This window comes from Sander vitreus, chromosome 7, assembly GCF_031162955.1.
Source record: "Sander vitreus isolate 19-12246 chromosome 7, sanVit1, whole genome shotgun sequence".
NCBI classification, from domain to species: Eukaryota; Metazoa; Chordata; class Actinopteri; order Perciformes; family Percidae; genus Sander; species Sander vitreus.
In genome coordinates, this window is record NC_135861.1 from 28,288,307 (window position 1) to 28,295,113 (window position 6,807).

Here is a 6,807-nt window from a genome sequence, read left to right on the forward strand (position 1 = left end):
GCGTGAGCAGTGATTGACACAAAGCTAGACACCCCCCCTGGCCCTGATTGGTGCATCTGAACAGGGAGCTGTGGATTTTTGCAAATCACACTACAGGCTGTAGGTGGAGCCAGAGGAGCCAGATTTTTTTTAAATGACCTGCTTCATGTAGTTCTACTGGAACATAGGGTCAGTTTTAGCAAATATGACAGAAAGTTAGTTTTATAAGTCTTACCTACTGCACCTTTAACCATGGTGGTATAATGAACCAGACCTCTTGCTGGGCAGGAAAAGTTGCACATTTTATTGTTAAAGGAGAATCCACTGATTTTAATCAAAATGTTGTATCTGCATAAACATTCCCATTAAGGTTTGGCTCATTATTTTTTTTTAATTTCCAGTTTGTCAAAATTGTAGCTGGATGGATCATAGGGCTTTTCCCCCCTGACCAACATTAAAAAGTGACCTAACATTTAGCATATACACAAAATCAACTCTAAGTCTCTTGAAATTATAAAGGGTTTCCATTTGCTCTCTTACTTTGGATTTAGTTTAGTGACACTTTTCTTTCATTTCTCAAATAATTTGTCAATATGAGGATTAAACCTCAGTTTGTATGGTTGTACTCTGCTTTTTCACTTTTGGTTCTCCAGGTCATTACTGGGTTTTTCTACATACATTACAAATTTGTCTAAATGTCAGGAGATTTTTATTCTATGTTATATAATTTCTAAAAGCTTTGAGAACTTTTCTAACCAATTTTATACTGACATCTTTCTCTCAACTGCACAAATTAAGATGTTTTTTCAGTGCTTTGAATTCCTGGTCGTTGAGCAGGGCACTTATCACTTACGTGTTCCAGTTGTGAAAGTTTATTAACCACATACTGGAGCAGGAAGCTGCTAGTTTAAAAGGTGTGATTATTCATTATTATTATCACTACTGTGAGTACAACATTTGGTAACATCTTAGAAGCAGAAATAAGTAGGGTAGCTTATTCTGTCAGGTAGAAAATGTATATCAGAATGGACTACTTCATCTACAAACCCCAATTCCAATGAAGTTGGGATGTTGTGTAAAACATTAAAAACAGAATATAATGATTTGCAAATTATTTTCAACTGAGACTCAGACTTTATTGTTTTTTTTGCAAATATTCACTCATTTTGAATTTGATGCCTGCAACAAGTTCCAAAAAAGCTGGGACAGGGGCAATAAAAGACTGATTGGAACATTCCACAGGTGAACAGGTTAATTGGAAACAGGTGAGTGTCAGGATTGGGTATTAAAGGGGCATAATATTGATATTCTAAGTCTATATTTTGAGATTCTTAGTCAATATTCTGAGATACTAAGTCAATCATTTGAGATATTAAGTCAATATATAGAGATACTAAGTCAATATTTTGAGATATTAAGTGAAATAAATTGAGATACTAAGTCAATATATTGACATACTAAGTCAATATTTTGAGATTCTTAGTCAATATTTTAAGGTTTCTCATTACTTTGAGATTCTTAGTCAATATTCTGAGTTACTAAGTCAATATATTGAGATACTAAGTCAATATTTTGAGTTATTAAGTCAATATATTGAGATACTAAGTCAATATTTTAAGATATTAAGTCAATATATTGAGATACTAAGTCAATATATTGAGATTCTAAGTCAGTATTTTAAAGTGTATTACTTTGAGGTTCTCAGTCAATATTCTGAGATACTAATTCAACATATTGAGATACTAAGTCAATATTTTATATGTTAATAAACTATAATCTAAAGTGTAATTAAACCTCTGGTTTCGTCGGGCTTCATTCTTTTTAGCTAGATACAGCTTAAAAAAAAATAAAAAATAAATATATATATATATTATTGGACTTTCATCAGATCACCACAAACAGGACTTCCACCTAGATGGATGGATGCTAATGTTGCTACGTGTCTGCAGGTCATTTAAATAGGCAACTGTTTGCTAACATGTCAGCTTTTAGCAGTGATTACATGTCAATGTTGGGTTGACAGCATCTTGCACATCCCCCAAGAGGCCAAGAAATCAAGACAAATACACCTCTAAACTGTTGATACTAAGAAACTCTCTCCTCAGACAAAATGTAAAATATCACAGTGGAGGATAGTGGCTGCCTCTGCCAGTGACTAACGGCACGTATCTCCAATTGCCTCTGGCTTATTGCCTATTTTATTGCTTTGAAAAGTGTCACATGTACTACTTTGTATTTATGTATAATTAGTGTAAAAGTATATACAATGAATAAGTAAAAATATAAAAAGTAAAAAAAAGTGCTCCTTTTTTGAAGATTACCAAAGCAGCTCATTATGTGTGACAGGGCTGTCCGATATGGTCAGTGTGTTTTACGCAGTACATACTCCTTTTGACTACTAATTAAATTCCTTAGAGACTTGTTCTTTTCATTAAGACCCAGTGGAGGGTCTAAATTTATTTTTCTCTCTTTATATTTGTCCCTTATTTTTGATAAAATAAGTCCCCTGTACATGTATACTACATTAGTCTCAAAGGAAATAAATGCTGGAGGGAGCAGGAACAATATGAATGTGATTTGTCTGCTATCTGATGAGCATTTTTAGAGACATCGTCTCAACTGGAGTCTGGGTTTGGAAGCACCAAAATGGTGTGCTGTACACACACAAACTGATGACTGGTTTTCTAACCATTGAACTTCAACTCAGCCCAACACTGTGAGACATGAGTGCTTAAGATAATATCATATGTGGTCCATTGTAGGGCTGCAGCTATCGATTATTTTAGTAATCGAGTATTCTACCAATTATTTCATCGATTTAAATCGAGTAATTGGATAAGAAATACTTTTATTGTATTGAAGAGCAATAATAAATATACAATAGAGTGGTTTCATTTTGGGAAAAGCAACATTTTTATTGCTTAAATTGCATACAATTATATTATACAGTGGGTACTTTCTCCCATCTCCCTACTGCAGCTCAGCCACAGTGATCTTTGGGTTCTTCTTTACCTCTCTCACCAAGGCTCTTCTCCACGATTGCTCAGTTTGGCTGGACGGCCAGGTCTAGGAAGAGTTCTGGTCGTCCCAAACTTCTTCCATTTAAGGATTATGGAGGCCACTGTGCTCTTAGGAACCTTGAGTGTTGCAGAAATTATTTTGTAACCTTGGCCAGATCTGTGCCTTGCCACAATTCTGTCTCTGAGCTCCTTGGGCAGTTCCTTCGACATCATGATTCTCATTTGCTCTGACATGAACTGTGAGCTGTAAGGTCTTATATAGACAGATGTGTGCCTTTCCTAATCAAGTCCAATCAGTTTAATTAAACACAGCAGGACTCCAATGAAGGAGTACAATCATCTCAAGGAGGATCAGAAGAAATGGACAGCATGTGAGTTAAATATGAGTGTCACAACAAAGGGTCTGAATACTTATGACCATGTGATAGTTCAGTTTTTCTTTTTTAATAGATTTGCAAAAATTTCTACATTTCTGTTTTTTTCTGTCAAGATGGGGTGCTGAGTGTACATTAATGAGAAATAAAATGAACTTTTTTGATTTTAGCAAATGGCTGCAATGAAACAAAGAGTGAAACATTTAAAGGGGTCTGAATACTTTCCGTACCCACTGTATGTCAAAATACTGAACTTATTTACTGCATTTAAGTGCCATATTACATTCTGTTTTTAAAGAAAATATCTTCTGAAATGCAATAACAACCTCAAACAAAGGCATACATTAAAATTATAATACATTAACATAGCCTTTAAATTGTGCAACATAACTTTCAGAACTACAAGTTTTCAACCTGAGTGATCTATAGCTCAGTATAGCTACATACAGTATATGTATGTATTACGTATTACATATATGTATTTGATTACAATGTTACAATACTGCACAGCTCTGTTACACATTATGCTAGTAGATCGTTGATCAGCTGTTTCTCCGTGAAGGGGAGACAGAGTGAGTGAGAGAAAGAGGTGCGTAACAATCAGCTGTTTTTCCGAAGGTACAGTCAACAATTCGGCTCTTTAGATCAACTTGTGGTCACCACTAAATATTTTCTTGCCTTTGTTTTTGGTAGTTGTTGTGTTTGGTGTAGCTTCCTCATAGGACGGATTTACTCGGGTCCGCGTCGTGGAATGGATGAGTAGACTGGATGTTTTCTGATGAGATGTGGTAGCATTGACTTTGAGCTGTTGTGGTAACGTTAAGTGTTTAATTTGCAATATATATCAAATTATTCAAGTTACTCGAGGAATAGTTTAAGCCCAAGTCCATTGTGAAGGAGTTTTCAGCACGAGTAGCCTAAAAGCACGGCCGTCGCCACCACTAAAGACAACGAGGTCATGCCCAACACATTTTACAGGCCATTTTTCACACCAAAGACGCTTGAGACAAAGACTAATGTGATATTACCCAAAATTAGAGCTTCTGCACATCATTTACACCCTTAAATATTTCAACAAAATAAGTTGCAGTGAATGAAAAAAAGCAATGAGTCTCTTGACCTTCGAGGTCCGTACGCTGCTGCTGCCACTGGCCCTCAAAAGGTTTTTGCATTTATATTCTCACAAACAATTAAGGAATTGTGGAAGTAAATGAAAGATTATGACAGTAATCATGGGCTTCATTCTTTGTTGTTTTGTACTTCACAGATAGCTGTATGATTCAATACTGAACAAAGTTTTTCCTGGCTCAGAATGGGCCTCTGGGGGGGGACACATTAAGGGGGGGTCAAAGACTTCATTTCCTGCATTCTGATTCATTTTAAAGCACCAATTTATGCTGAAAATTCTGGTGGCAGGTAACAATTCAAAATAAAAATAAAAATATGGGAATATAATGCATAGATATATAGATAATACTGGAATTGAATGGAATATAATGCAGTGAGGGGGGCTTTTACATCCGGGACCAGAGCCAGGATCCAACTACACTTGTCCCCAAAGTCTAGTTCGTTTAATTAATATGAACAGGGCTTGACGGTAAGTGACTTACTGTACTTAAAGCGTAACTCTCGCCAAAATGCAACCTAGGGTCTTTTTGTGAATGTACCCGAGTCAAACTTTAGTTTAAAAGCATATTTAGGACGGAATCGCCACTTTTAAGATTTACCGTATTTTCGTTTTTCTGTCAAATGGCCTTTTGAATGGGAGTGCTAGGGGCACTTTTATGCTAGCCTCAAAATAGCTATTTTTAAAACACTAAGAAGGCTCAGCCATCACCGGAAAAGTGCTTCTAATGGCCTTCACTGGTCTCCGTCCAGAGCAACGGGATCTGTTGGTCCATTCTTATATACTGTCTATGGGGTTAAGTTGAGCGTTAGCTGCCTGGAAGGCGAAGTTGGAGGCTTAAAACACCATCGAGCCCACCGTGCACACAGCATCTGTCTCCATAAAGGAGAGAAGACGGCTCTATCTCGTGAACACCTTTACACAATCACACATTCACAATCACCGACCCGACTCTTAGCAAACAAGCGATTGCGCCTGCTTTAGGAAGTTAACTAGTCGCAAGTTTGCGGTAAAATGCAGTCGGGTTATCGAGGTCAAAACACTATATGTAGCAGCTGTGAATCAAATAAACGTATTATAAATAATGTTGTGTCATTTTTTACTCTTACACTGAATGTTTGCTGCTTCAATCCAGATGAGTATTGAAAAGTATTTTCCGCGACTAAAAAAGGCACGTGTTGAGGATGAGGACCAGCCTGAACCGGAGGTATCAGTCTGAAACAGAGCTGAACAGTCCGACCAGTGTAATTAATTATGTTAATAATTTGTTACAATATTTTCAGGCTTCAACCAGTGAAAGACAGAGTCAGGGAGAGAGAGAGATAGATTCGTTAGGCGTTGAAGTAGGAGAGGAGGACAGCATCCAACAGCGTGAGCCTCCTCAGTTTTTGATACTTGATTGTTACGAAAATAAGTATCTCTTCTTGCCATGAGTTAGATAAAAAAAAATAGGGATGTCCCGATCCCGATCACTGTATCGGAGCTGATTTTGGCATTTTGTTTAACTGATCGAGGATCGGCATTCACCCCAATTTCCTTACTCCAATCATGTACATCAGCTTGTAGTGATCGCAGCCATTAATCACACACGCCCCGCACCACAGACGCAACGCCTGGATGCCGGCACTTTTAAACCAAGATGGGCGCCGCCACTCACCAGAGTCCAGGAACCAGCAATGACACCACAGGTCTAACTAACACGTGAGACTTGAGTACCGCACATGACACCCGACACGGCGCGGCTCGTTTGCTGAACGTAAGAATAAAGACCGGCAAAACATTACACCAGTTAAACCCCTTTTTTCTCCACGTCTCTCTGTGCACGTGTCAATAAAGACATGAATATTAAAACAGAACTAGTTTAAGTAATAAACATTTCAACAAAGCCATGGCAGATATTCGAGACATTCGCCAGTGACGAGTGTCAAATTTCAGACCGTGTGTAAACATCTGTATATAAATGTATTACTCCTCATTAAACATATACAACAGTTTATTCATTTGCAATCACTGGCAATTGTATACACATTGTATATGTTATATATTTAACTTCAACATTATTTTATGTCTCAGAATCTCATTTTGTTTAAATGATGCATTATTAAAGTGAGCATGAGATCCAATATTTTCATTGCCAACAACTGCTACTCTTGCTACAATTGTTGTGCGTATAAATTAAAGTACTTGAAACTTGAATATTTCTGTATTTAAATTTTTTTTTTTTTTTTAATAATGTATAAACCATATAAAAAAATGGAGAAAGAAAATTCTAAGGACATGCTTTGTTAATGTGATAAAGTTCACCAGC